A 14,438-nucleotide genomic window follows, 5' to 3' on the forward strand; every position below is an offset into this window, starting at 1 on the left:
CTTAACAGAAACCCATAGGGGAGGGGAAGGAAAAAAAAAGAAAAAAAAGAGGTTAGAGTGGGAGAGAGCCAAAGCATAAGAGACTCTTAAAAACTGAGAACAAACTGAGGGTTGATGGGGGGTGGGAGGGAGGGGAGGGTGGATGGTGGGTATTGAGGAGGGCACCTTTTGGGATGAGCACTGGGTGTTGTATGGAAACCAATTTGACAATAAACTTCATATATTGAAGAAAAAAAAAAAAAGAAACTTCTACTGAAGAGAAATTTGAAAATAGGTATTTGGAAATGTTTCAAACATTTTGAAATTTTATTGCCAAAATGATATACGGGCATCACGTGTACAAACATTTGTACCAGAATGCTTTAAAGACACGGGATACATAATTTACTAACCTATTTTTAAATTGTTTAAGCAGAAGTTCAGCAGATATTGAACCCGTTTTGTTAACACTATGAAAAAATATGTACCCTCTTCAATTAGCTTACAAGAACAACTGATTGATACCAAGGATAAAGGAAACTTACTAACTTGAATTTCAACAAAAACATATATATGCATAATCATAGTTACAAAACTAGAGCTGAGTCTCATGATTTAGGAAGTGTACTTCCATTTGGAGCTACATCACTTTATGAGGCTCTTGGCATCTATATCAGCCATTAAACCCCCAAACTAAAATAAATGTAGAGCAAGACCTACAAATCATAGTATCACAAGTATAAACCAAGATTTAAGTGGACACACTAAATTATGAGATTTTGTTTATCATAAGTAAATAAACTAAAAATTACTCTAAATGTTTTAATCTCATTTTTATCTCATCCTTTTACAATTTCCATTTTGGAGTATGTTTTTAAATGGGCACAATATATTTGGGCAGCAAAAACATGCAATTTATTTGAAAAATAACTACACTGGGAGTGTGTGGCTGAGATTTCCTTATCCACAGGATGCCCAATCACTGCTCTATGAAGCCAGAGGAATCGCCATAAAATGCACATGGGCCCACAGCATGGAAACCCTTCCATGGCTTCCCAGTCTACACAGCCACAGTCCTCTCATGACCAACAGAGGGTTAAAATACATTCACAAAGGTGTCCCATCTCCTGAGCGTATGCAGATCCCCAAAATATTGATAAGGAGATGAACTGCAAAGGCAATTTGTTAATATAATGGCTACTAGCTTGCTGTTTGGACGAGGTGAGCAGACAGTTATTCTCAAGCCCTGGCTCCTAGCCCCGGCTCAGTCTCTTTCTTTTGCTATCCATTTCTCTCAAGAAAGCATATGGAATGCCAGTGGGGGAGAGTCACCATATTATAGGGATAACCTTGAATTTGCTCTGATTTAAGATTTTTAAGGAGTAAAGCCATCACAAACCTAATACTTTATTAGTAGTAACACATTATTTGGCTGCTCCCTGGTGAGTGAGAAAGCTTCTTACAGCATCAAATCTCAACCCTTAGTAGCATTCTTGACCCTGTCATCCTCTGAAATCTCACTTCCTACCAACATAGGTCTGACACTTTATACTCTGTTGCCTGCACATACCATGCTGTTTCTTACCTTGTTCATATACCCTTTTGCCCAAAATGTATTCCACTCCCCATCCTCATCTAGCTAACTTTTATTCTTAACTTGAAACTAATTTCAAACCACCTCTTCCAGGAAGTCTTCCCTGACCCACTGCTGGCTACGTTTCCTGGCCTTCCTTTAAGTTCCTGTCATAGTCTTTTGCATGGCTCTCTCACTATACCAGAATTATCTATTTATGGGCTGGTCATCCCCACCAGACTGTTAGCTTTCTTTTAGGCTGAGCATGGAATCTTACTGGTAAGCACAGTGCCTGGCATGTAGCAGGCATTCCATAGATGTTTGCTGAGTGAGTGAGAGAGTGAGTGAGCAAGTGAATCAGAGAACATACGTAAGCCATTGGATATCTAGGACTGACAGAATCAAAAGTTAATCCAGTGATAAAACATCTACATTTAATTACTGGTACTTCATTGCCTAAGAATATGACTTTAATGAGAAATTGTCAAAGAATGAGACATTACAAGGAAACTGGAATTAGAGGAGGTGAGGCTGGTGAAAAGATACAGAAGAGGAAAGGACCTCATCCCACCCTTCCTACAAGGCCACTTCTCCCCTTCACAGCTATTACCACCGAGCAAAGACCTTCGAGGTAATCTGCAGCTGGAGAGGGTTGCAAACCCAGGGACTGTCAGACATGAACCCTGTAGTTGCTGTATTGTCCAGAAGTCTGAGGGATCCCAGAGAAGGCAGAAAGTGTGGGCAGTGGAGAGGGGCTCTCAGGGAACCCTTGACTACAGCTATTTTCCAACAGGTATGAAACTATTTCAATTTCTTAACAATTGTTACAGCCACACCAGTGAATATCAGCTTAATATCAGGTTGCCTATAGGTAAATCAAGTAATATTATCTATACCTCTGCATGTCCAGGGAGAATAATGGCTCTTTTAAAAGCTGAGGGGTTTTATTCGCCAAGAACCCTTTCCCTCTTGACATTTGAGAACACTTTCTCAAGAACTTGGGTGGATAGAACAAGCTTTAAATGAACACTGAATGATTTTTTTTCACTCTTTTTGTTTCCCTTAAAAACTTGCCTGTAATTGTGTTGGGTAGTTCTGATCTTAGCAATGAAATGAAAGCTGATTCAGGCCTTACCATGTGAGGGACTTTTAGTCACAACCAGCAAGAGTTTTACATTGATTTGCATTCTATGCTTCTTCCTTTGTGTAATTAGAAGAGATTTTGATTCAGTCCTTAACCTCGTTTTTTACAGAGACTCTACCAAATGCCTCAGACCCAGACACACTCCATCACTCTTGGCAAAATAAATGAAATGGGCTTTTATCAGAAATGATCAGTTCTCCTCCCAGAGAGAGTTTCTATGATTCCAGCACTTGATGGGTTTTTTTTCCTTCCCAACTAATGGATTTATTTCTCACTTGATTGTCCTTTCCACATCAAGTATAAGCTACAGTCCTTTCCCACATGGAGCTCACTCAGTGTTTTCATTTTCCAGGATTGATTCACTCTCAGAAGGTGAAAGGTGGGGGGCTCTGAAGCCATCTTTTTTTTTTTTTTACATTTATTTATTTTTTGAGAGACATAGAGAGACAGAGCACAATTTGGGGAGGGGCAGAGAGAGAAGGAGACCCAGAATCTGAAGCAGGCTCCAGGCTCTGAGTTGTCAGCACAGACCCTGACACGGGGCTCGAACTCACAAACCGTGAAATCATGACCTGAGCTGAAGTAGGACGCTCAGCCAATGAAGCCACCCAGGCGCCCCTCTGAAGCCGTCTTTGAAATGACCCAAAGTAGCTACAGTGTGCAAAGTATCTGATTAAATTATTTTGAAGAGCTGATGGATGCTTTAAAAATCTCTGCATTGAGTGCAATTACCAATGTTTTTCAAAGTGCACTTTGAGACCACCTGTATCCCAAACCACCCTCATGTTTGTTAAATATGTAAAGTCCCTGGGGAACTTGGGTGGCTCAGTTGCTCATGGTTCTGGAGTTTGAGCATCGCATCAGCCTCTGCACTGATAGTATGGAGCCTGCTTAGGATTCTCTCTCTCTGATTCTTTCTATTTCTCTCTCTCTTTCTCTCTCTCTCTCTCTCTCTCTCTCTCTCTCTGTCTCTCCCCCCCCCCAATCTACTCTCTCAAAATAAATCAATAAATTAAAAAAAAAAAACATGTGAAATCCCAGGTCCCATAACAGGACTAAACTTTTCATGAAATCTGTATTTTAAAAAACACTTTTATTTATTTATTCATTTATTTAAAGAGTATGAGTGTGGGAGAGCCAGAGAGGGGGAGAGAGAGAAACAGAGAGAGACAGAATCTTAAGCAGGCTCCATGCTGAGCATGGAGCCAGACATGGGGCTTAATCCCATCACCCAGGGATCATAACCTGAGCTGAAATCAAGAATTGGACACTCAACCGACTGAGCCACCCAGATGCCCCTCAAAACACCTTTTTTAAAAAAATGTTTATTTGGGTGCCTGTGTGGCTCAGTCAGTTGAGTGTCTGACTTCGGCTCAGGTCATGATCTTGTGGTTCATGAGTTCAAGCCCCATGACAAGCTGTGTGCGGACAGCTCAGAGCCTGTAGCATGCCTCGGATTCTGTGTCTCCCTCTCTCTCTCTGACCCTCCCCCACTAGTACTCTCTCTCTCTCTCTCAAAAAATAAATAAAACATTTAAAACATATTTATTTACTTTAAGAGACAGAGAGAGAGAGAGTGCACATGTGAGCAGGGGAGAGGCAGAGAGAGAGGGACAGAGAGAATCCCAAGCAGGCTCCATGCTGTCAGCACAGAGCCTGATTTGGGGCTCAATCTCATGAACCATGAGATCATGAACTGAGCCAAAATTAAAAGTCGAATGCTTAACTGACTGAGCTACCCAGGAGCCCTGAAAAAAACTTTTAATAAAGTAAAATATACATACAGAAAAGTACACATACCATAAGTGGATAACTTGCTTAAGTTTCACAGCTAAACCCATCAAGACTCAGATACTCAGATCAAGAACCACAATATCACCTTCTCAGATTTTCCCTTTCAGTCACAGTCTATTCCCCTAAATCAAGCTTAACCATTATCTTAATTTCTAATGCCAGAGAAGAGTTTCATCTGTTTTGGTTTTGGTTTTGGTACTGTTTACAAATGGAATCATACAGTATGCATTCTTTTGTGTCTGACATTTCCCCAATTATATTGTGAGATTCAATCATATTATTGCATGTAGCTGTAGATTGCTCATTCTCTTTGACTGAATGGTATTTCACTATGTGACTAGACCAAAATGTATTTACTCATTCAATTTAAATGTAAATTACAATGAATTATTTCTACAGAACCACCAGAATGGCTAAAATTACAACAGAAAATACCCAAGTGTTGGTTAGGATGTGGGACAATGGAAGCTCTTATACCCTGACAGAGGGACCATCACTGTACAACCACTCTGGAACACCTTTCAGCAGTATCTACTAATGCTGAATACGTGGCTAACTGATGATGCAGGAATTCTACTCCTAGATACATGCCCAGCAGAAATACATACATATGTTCATCACAAAGACACAAACTAGAATGTCCATTGCTGTTCATAATAGTCAAAAACTTGGTACTACCTAGAAGTCCATCAACAATTGAGCCATATCTGCATTTTTAACAAGTTCACCAGTTGATTCTTTTGCACACAGAAATTTTGAGGCTATTTGAATTTGGTATTCTGAATATTCACTCAGAATAAGCCTAGGAATTTCAGCAACTATCAAAATCCATAAGGCCAATATGTTTGAATTTGTCAAGGAAAAAATATTTTTTCATCATTAAACTTACAACAGGGCTTCAAGTAGAAGTTAATACTTAAGCACCATATACATTTCCCCATTACTTTGAAAACTGAGCACTTCATAAAAGAATGTTTCAGAAAATGTGTTAAAATTTTAATTGTGTTTTTACAGCCATGGACTTAGGGCAGCTGCTGCTACTCCTCAATCACACTATCACTGCTGTGAATGAATATTTCATATACTGCTGTTTTCCCATGAAGTTCCTTTGATTAAATAAAAACCGGGATTTGCAAGCTCAAGAAATAACGGAATAAACTCAGTTCTTAGAAACTTTGACAGGAAGCAATTGAGCCGACTCTTAAGTCATGTGTAAGAATTTATTGTGTACTGGTGGCAGCTGACAGATTTGGAATAATCACCTATGTAAGGGACTACCCTTAAGATGACTAGCCTTAAATAACATACAGATAACTCAATAGGAACTCCTAATGAGGTGAAAAACACCCAGAAAATAAACACCCAGAAAGTAAAGTTAAAGATAAACAAAGAAATAGCTATTCTTATTTTTCAGGATTTCCACAGACTAAAAATGGTCTAAATAAATGCCAAATGCAAACTGTTTGGAATCACCAAATGTTTAGAACTGGAAAAGACCCTAAAGGACATCTACCAAGAGGAAAGGAGATACTCAATATGGATATAATCAAGCAATCAAAATTATACACGGCTGTGATTAAAAAATTTTTATTATAAAATAAAGTGGGGGAGGGGCAGAGACAGAGGAAGACACAGAATCCGAAGCAGGTTCTAGGCTCTGAGCTGTCAGCACAGAGCCCAATGCAGGGCTCAAACCCACAAACTGTGAGATCACAACCTGAGCTGAAGTCAGAAGCTTAACTGACTGAGCCACCCAGGTGCCCAACATGGCTGTGATTTTAAAATAATTCTCTATAGCCAAATTCTTAGGCACTCAATAAAGTGACTGAATTTAGACTACATGCACATCTCAGCAGTTACTAAAGAAACACAACAAACTTAAGGAGCATCTCCAGGCATAATCCATGAACCTGTCCTTCTTCTAAAACTAGAACTATCATAGATATTGTTCTTTTTGTTAGACTTATAATGGACTATTCAGAGCCATAATGGACCTTCTAAATTACAAGTTTGGGGAGCCTAATAGTAGGCCCCAATATCTTAAACTAAGGTACAGAAGGGCCCAGTGGCATTTAGAGCAACTACACACTTGAGGGGAACTGTGCGTCAGGTTCAGCAGGTGAAATGAAAGACTATTGTCCCTGGCCCTTGGGAAACAAACGCTATGTGCAAGTGACTGTGACATGACAAATATGGAGGAAGAACTCTGACTACAGCAGTAGGAAGTTTAAAGGCTAAGAGTAAAGAGAAAAAAAAATCATCCCTCCTTCTATCATTAATCTGCTTGGTCTCAAGAGAGATGGCAAATACTTAAAATATCAAGAGGCTTGTTCATTTACAAGCAACAGCCCATCTGAGAATATACATCTAATCTACCCTAAATTCCAGGACGTCACTTCCCTTGGCCCTTAAGATCATGCTTGGAATTAAAGGAAGGTGGTAGGAGAAGGGCTGGTGGTGAAAACAGTTGGTCTATGCACAAGAGCACAAGTCTAAGCTTTGACATGTCCTGTCTTTGTGACCTCTGAGGAGTCTACCACCATGTCTTCATGCTCTCTAGAGTAACAGTCTCAAAGGGTATTGTCAAGTAAAAGATGCTCTTTGTTTTGTTTTGGTAGTTTTTTTGTTTGTTTGTTGTTTTTGTTGGTTTTTTTGTTGGTTTTTTTTTGTTTGTTTTTTTTGCTTTTTTGAGAGAAAAGAAATTGACTCTTTTTAGGACAAGGAAATGATTTTAAATATGGTAACTTTTGTTTTTTCAGTTGGAAGCTAACCTGGCAGTTAGCTGTTCTTTGAGACAAAAGCTTTGTCCTCATAATTTAGTTTACTTGGACTGCACAGGAGTTTTCTAATTAAAAATGGTCTCCAACAGTGTTAGTAGTGAGCTCACTATAATTTCATGTTTAAAATACAGCTTTGCCCACAGACAGTAAAGACAAACCAAGGATAGCAGCTTTGGCTCACCGAGCCCTCCTTATCTGAGCAGGAAGTAGACACTGGGATACTTGGGTTGTTCCATGCTTCTGAGCTCTAATTAAGTCCACCTGTACTCTCAAACAGAGCTGATGTGGCTGCCAGCAGGGTGAGGTCATGCATCAGTGCCAAACAGACCTTGTTGTTCTACTGCTTGCACCCCATTCTTAAGGTCATCCTGGCACTACCCTAGCCCAGGCTCTGCCTCACCTCCTTTTGGGCCAACCAAGCAATTCAGTTGGAAACCCCTACATTTCTGACAAACTGAGGAAACTTGTGGACTATCTGGACTAGTTCCCATCAAGGCCACCCTGGTGTGGTGCTGATTCCCTTACATGTTTGTGTGGTATTGGGAACTGAGCAAAGGTACACATGGGCCAGATACACAACATATAAGCTCCACAAAAGCAGGTGTATCTGTGTGGTTTACTCAGTTCTACCTCTCCAGGGCCTAGGACAGTGCCTGGTATATAGTAAGAGCTGAATTAGTTTCTTTGTTGGGTGTGATGCTGACCAAGAGAAGATAAGAGCATGAATCAGATCAGGAACATGGGCCTGGCTTTTATGCACTGGAAATAAGAGAAAGGTAGCTAGCTCACCAGCAAAATTTAACACCCATTTAACACCCTTTTAAAAAACTAGATCATCAAGGTAAATCCTCCCTTATTAGTGTTTGTTGTTGTTGTTGTTGGTGGTGGTGGTGTTAATTTGGCAAATACTTGTTGAGCACCTATACTGTATTAAGTACTGTCTGGGTACTAGACATACCACAATAAATAAGACAAAATCCATGTTTTCATGAAGTTTACATTCTAGTGTAGGAAGGACAGACAAACACACAGGTATTTTGGAGTTTTAAGTGCTAAGAAGAATATAATTATGAAAACAGGCTATAGTGATGGGGGAAGAGCAGTGCTATTGCTTCTGCTAGGATAGTCCAAGAAGGCCTCTCTGAGGACCAGATATTTGATCTGAGACCTGAATATTGAGAAGAAAGCCCAGGGGGCCCTCTGGGAGAAGAACATTCCAACCAGACCAAAGACCCAGAGACACAGGTGCATTGAGAAGGTTGAGAGACCGAGTATGTAGATAGAGGCTGAAAGGAGGGAAAGGAGGAGGAAGGTTGAGGTGTGGGTCATTGTAGTCTTTGGTGAGGAGCTTACATTCTAGTTTAAGTGAAAAGAAACCATAAAATGAACTTAAACATAGAAGTGGGTTGATCTTTATTTGTTAAAAAGTCTTTCTTGCAGCTGTATGAAGAATGGCCATGGGGGGAAGCAGAGAGACCAGTTAGGAGACTGCTACAGTGGCTTGATTGGCCTGTGGCAGTGACGTTGTGAGAAGTGGTCTGCTTTAGAAACAGTGTACAGCTGCAGAACCTACTGATGGATGCAGGTGAGGTAGGAAATAAAATGAGGGATGAAGTCTGACTGCTAGGATTTTGACTAAGAAATTGAGTAGATGATGGTGCTGTTTACTGATACGGGGAGTTTGAGAGAGGAGCAGGTGTATGGGGTAGGCACCGAATCAAGAGCATATTTAAAAAAAAAAAAAAAAAGAGTATTCAGTCCATGCTGATTTTGAGGCTGTCAGACATTCAAGACTTTCATGATGTTAAGCAATAGTTGGATATACAGATCTAAAGGTATGAGCACAAACAATGCTGAAGATAGGGATTCAGAAGTCATCGGCATATTCATGGAATGTAAAACTCTGGGCCAAGATGAGACCACCTAGGCAGAGTAGCTTTGCATCAATAGCATCTTCAGTGCTACTCAGTGATGACCAGTTCTGGGGTTAGTGGAGAGCTCCCCAGCATCCTGCTAGCTCGTAGCCAGATTTCCTTCAGACTGATTCTTGTTTCTCTTGTTGATATAACGTGAACAAATTAGGGAAAATTATAGGGACAAATGTCTGATTTACATGAAACTTCAAGGATGATGAAAGCTCCTTTTTAAACTAGATAATCTAGAGGCGAAAGCAGCAAAATATAAAAGCAAACACAAATATAATCATTCTTCTCTAACTTGGTTTCAAGTCTGTTTTCTTAGTGAAGCTAATGTCATGTGAAATGCTGGGGGTGGAGGTAGAAAAGGGCCTCCAAACATTCCTTTTTAATGACATAATTTTCTAGCCAAAGAATCAAGAGATGTTGGACAGCAGGACTTAGGAGATAAGGAAAAGGGCAAACCATTAACATTTAGGTAACATAAACAGAACCTTTTTGTTTTTTTTAAACTTTAGAAATATTCCATTCTGAAAACTATGATGCTTCATTCCAAATATACTTGATTTTCATTTCTAAATTATAAGGTCTCATTGTGTTTACTGAAATAAACTTCAAAGGCACATCTGTAATTTTGAGAAGAAAACTAAAGCTTAAAGTTCTATAACAAATAGATCTAGTTTTCTATTTTGCCACTGGGAAACTAGGCAGACTGCACATTATGTTTCATAACCAAAATCCCCCAGAGTCCTTACACAAAACCTAAGCTGTATACATGACTCTACTTTGAAACAGTGCAATCTTGGGATGCAGCCAAACTTCACAAAACAAGTCAAGAAATTTCCCATGATGCCAAGGACTCTAGTCAGAGTTTTCAGTATATGGGGGACCACTTTTACTATTACCCATTTATATAAATATAAAGAGAAAAGCAAAAAAATAAAGAAGAGGAAGATAGAAATAGAGAAAGAAATGGAAGAAAGAAAGGAGGAAGGGAAAGGATGGAAAAAAGGAGGGTCAGAAGGAGGGAGAAAGGAAAGAATGAATTTATTCCTTAGAGGTCAGAGAAAAAGCTTAGCCTTTTCCTGGAATCGTTAAATCTTGATCCAAGGGCAAAGGAAGTATATGGTTCCTCTCACTTTATACCAGAAACTCACATATTTCCTGATCCTTCACTCTAAAACCACTGCAACATGAAACTGGATCTAAAATCCTAAGTTTCATCTTGAATTGAGAATAATCTGTATACTCTGAGAGTTCTTCCTCATGCCTTCCTTTTATTAAAAAAAAAAGGGAGCTGTCTATTGCTTTGTACATATTTACTACAGTGCCATACTATTGCTAAAGGGTTAAAACAAGCATCTCCATTTTCTCTCACTCTCAAATGGTGTGTCTTTGAACTTGACCTTGCCTACTACATCCAATATATAACAAAGTTTTATCAAGTCCACTTTGAAATCTGCCTGCTTTCTCCACTCTGTCCTCCAAATGTTATACTCACTACAACTAGAATTAGTTTACTAAAGAGCAAGCTCTACACACACACACACACACACACACACGCACAGAACACATTCTTATCATCACCAAAATTTAAAAACTAAAAAAATAAAGAGTAAGCTCTTTTATGCCTCTTTACCTTTGCACACATTTTCTCCTCTCTCATCACACTTGTCTAGCATCACCCTTAGAGGAAGAGGTCACAAGTGAAATATTAAAAATTTTCCCCCAATTTTGTTCCTTTGGTAGGTTGATTATATTAAAGGCCCTAGTACTTCACTTTTGCCATGTAACTTGGCAGTACCCTAATGCTCTGAGTAGAGTGCTCCATCCTATTCTGACTGTGGGTTCAGATAGGTGACTTGCTTTGGCCAATGAGATGTTAGCAAACATAATTCAAGCAGAGGATTCTGTAAGTGCTTGCACATTTCTACTTGTACTCATGTGCCTCTGCCATTGCTATGAGAACATGATCTGGCTAACCTGCTGGCTAGTCATATAACAGAGCCAAGTTGCTACAGTCACCCAAGCTAGGCTATCCCAGATCAGTTCACCAATCCCCAGACATGTGAATGGCCCCAACCTAAATCAGCAGAACTGCTGAGCCATCTCACAACTGACTGCATATTCAATAAGCAAGTGCAGCCCAGAGCATCTAAGCCCAACCCAGAGCAGAATCAAGAGCTAAATCAGAGGTTAGCCAACTATGACCCATGGGCCAAATGTAGCTTACCACCTGGTTTTGCACAGCCCATGGGGAAAAAAATCATAAGCCATTCAATTTCTTGGTAGAAAAAAATAAAAATTCATAACATAAATAATACTTCATAATGTGAAAATTATATGAAATTCAAATTTGATTGTCCATAAAGTTTTATTGGAATATAGGCACATTCATTTCTTTGTATGTTTGTCTATGGCTGCTTTTACACTATCAGGGCAGAGTTGAGTAGTTGTAACAGAGACCACATGTTCTGAGAAGGCTAAATTATTTACTATCTCACCCTTTAAAGAAAAATATTGCCAAACCCTGAACTAAATATTTATTGCCATATGTCCCTGGGGCTTAGTGGCATTTTGTTACACAGCATCAGTGTAGCAAAAGTTCACTGATACATTATCTCCTCTGGAAGCTAATTCCTTTCTCTTGTCCTCCCAGCAGAGAGTACTGGTGGAGCACAGAGGCCCAGGGTCAGAGCAAAACCAGCTCTCTCCTCCTCAACACCACAGGCCTGGATTTCATGACCAGGGCTGCAAGGACATCAAAGAATGTCACATTCTTCAGTGGTTCCCAATCCAGGGAGCAAACAATGTCAACCTCTCTGTTACAGTGACCAGTGAGGATCCAAAAGGCCCCTTATCCTGCTGACAGTGTCACAAAACCTATGAGCCAGAGATCCCATCCATTGTCAGCTGCATACCCAGGGGTCAACTTGCATAGGAACAGAAGTAGGGAGAAGAAATCTCAAAGATGAAAGGAAATCGGGTATTTACTTAAATTATTACAATAGATTAAATTTACCAAATTAGACTAAAATTTAATTCCTACCTTTGGATCCAGGAGTGAAAACTTGGGAGTAACATTATTTTAATCAATAAAGAAAAATTAAGAAGTTACATTTTATCTCTCAGTATAATACAAATGATTTTTGCAAACCTGATATGAATTTTTGTGGAATGAATAAACAGATGGTAAACTCCCCACCATATTGCCATGTACCCTTCCCACTACCTTCTGGCATTTCTATCCAGTTAAGGTATAGTCCAGAAATAACCTATTCTTCCCCCCCCCCCCTTGAACTTCCTTCTAACTTCAAGGAGCAAGGAGCAACTTCCAGGGCCAGCTCCCTTTATTCAGAAATGCCTATTAACCCTCCTCCTTACTTTGGTCTCTTGGCTCAGGAATAGGTGTTCTCCAAGTCTTAGATAAATTTAGATGAAATAGACAGGCATCCTCCAGGTTAGAGGAATTCAGATCTTTCATAGACTTTGGCCTTAAACCTGTACAGAATATCTTCTGAGATTATAAGGAGGCAATGTTTTCCCCAAGAGGAGAAAAAGTCAAATTCCCACATCTGGAGTTTGACCTTTGTGCATGTTGTCATTTCACCCACCACAGGAAACCTTTCTGGGATGGGCTGAAATGTGTAACTTCTCAACAGTGTGGCTGGTAGCAATCCCACCCAGCTGTGTGGAATGGGAAGTGACAGGGCAATTAATATTTTGTTAAAACTTCAGGGGGCTACCCCAAAGCTGGACAGATTTCAGGGCTGACTCATCATGTTAAAACCAAACATGGTATTGTCTGTTCACTACTGCTGACTCACTTGTCAGCCCTAAAAAATGTGCACCTGGGCAGAGCTGCAAAGTCTCAGATCTGCCTTTCCAAGGTGTTACCCTTCGGTGCCAGCCATGTCCATTCACTCTGTGGCGAAGCTTCTATAATGAGCCATAGGTGTGTTAAGGATGTTTTATAGAGGGACATGACCAGCCTCTTTCCTGCCTTGGTTCATATGAAAACATCAAGGACAGAAGCACAACTGATGCTCGAGAAGAATCATAGCATTTCTAGGCTGGCAGGGAAGCTTAGAGATCAAACTAAAAGTATTCTCCTAAGAGAGGGTAGGAGGGTGTATAGCAGAATGGGTAAGAGCTCTGAATCAGACATCCTGAATTCACATCCCATCTCTGCCACTTGAAGTGGAATTCTAAATAAGAAGCTAATATAGCTATTAAGTAACTTTAAGCAAATTCCTCAGATTCTGTGAGCTTAGATTTCCTTATCTGTAAAATGAGGAATAATTATAGCACCCACCTCCTTGGGCTATTGTGAGGATTAAAGGAGATAAAGTATAAAAAGAATGTAGTGCTTGACACAAAGTGCTCAATAAATAGTAGCTATTATTAAGGCTGTTGAGACAATCCATGGAAACCTTTTTCCTGGGAACAGGAAAGATCTCCCCCATGTGTTTGGTAATAGATAGGTAAAGGCAAGAGGAACATCATCACAAGCTGGATTTTGATGGAGGTGGAAAAGGAAGAGGAGGAATAGTTGCCCAGGGCAGGGATGGGACATAAGTATCTTGAGGGGCTGTGCCTTGGAGCCCCAGGTAGGGAAGAACCTACCTTTCATCCTAGTTTCAGGTCTACTGAAGATAGTCATTCATTTTTTTTAAAGACCCCTCTGATTACAAGTCTCTGAAGGCTCTGCTCAAATTTCCCTTTTAAGGGCCTTGTTTAAGTGCACATAGGAGGCAGCACAGACAAGTTTGAAAAAAAAAAAAAAAGGCTAGCTAGTAATGGCATATAGAAACTGATACTTACATGATACTGTTAAGTGCACTCTTTTTAAACCACTAATTCTTATTCCACAGAAAGTGGTCTTTATGTCAAAGTCCTTAAGAGGTCCAACAGCTTGTATAACCAGCAAACCTCATGGTTAGTTAGCTGCTTTCAGGACTTGGATTCCCGGTGATAAACAAAAGAATTCTGAAGGCCACAATCTATAAAGTCTCCATAGAAACATATGGAACTACTTAAGTAGTTTGGCTCAGGATTGTTGTTTTGAAAACAAGTATCCTCAGCCAGGATCTCCACTGAGTGCTATTTATTGAATGGTTAGAGAAGGGCAAGACCTCATGGGCCCTGTAGGGCTGCTCTTCAGCAATCTCAAACATTTTGCAGATATTGCTGTAAGGCTACGGATACCTGGGAAAGAATACAAAAAGTCTGTACGTTTGTATCCATTCCAC

The 14,438-nt window shown here is 39.9% G+C and overlaps 1 protein-coding gene across 1 annotated transcript in view; it reads right to left on the reverse strand.

Annotated features, from left to right (window-relative positions):
- Nucleotides 1-14,137, reverse strand: part of JADE1 (jade family PHD finger 1) — a 319,869-nt gene extending 305,732 nt beyond the window's left edge. The window contains exon 1 of the mRNA XM_042983907.1: nucleotides 14,011-14,137. The gene's annotated coding sequence lies outside the window, so the exon portion shown is untranslated. The remainder of the gene's footprint in view (nucleotides 1-14,010) is intronic.
- Nucleotides 14,138-14,438: the final 301 nt, after the last annotated feature.

The sequence above is a fragment of the Panthera tigris genome, chromosome B1, assembly GCF_018350195.1.
Source record: "Panthera tigris isolate Pti1 chromosome B1, P.tigris_Pti1_mat1.1, whole genome shotgun sequence".
In the NCBI taxonomy this organism is placed as follows: Eukaryota; Metazoa; Chordata; class Mammalia; order Carnivora; family Felidae; genus Panthera; species Panthera tigris.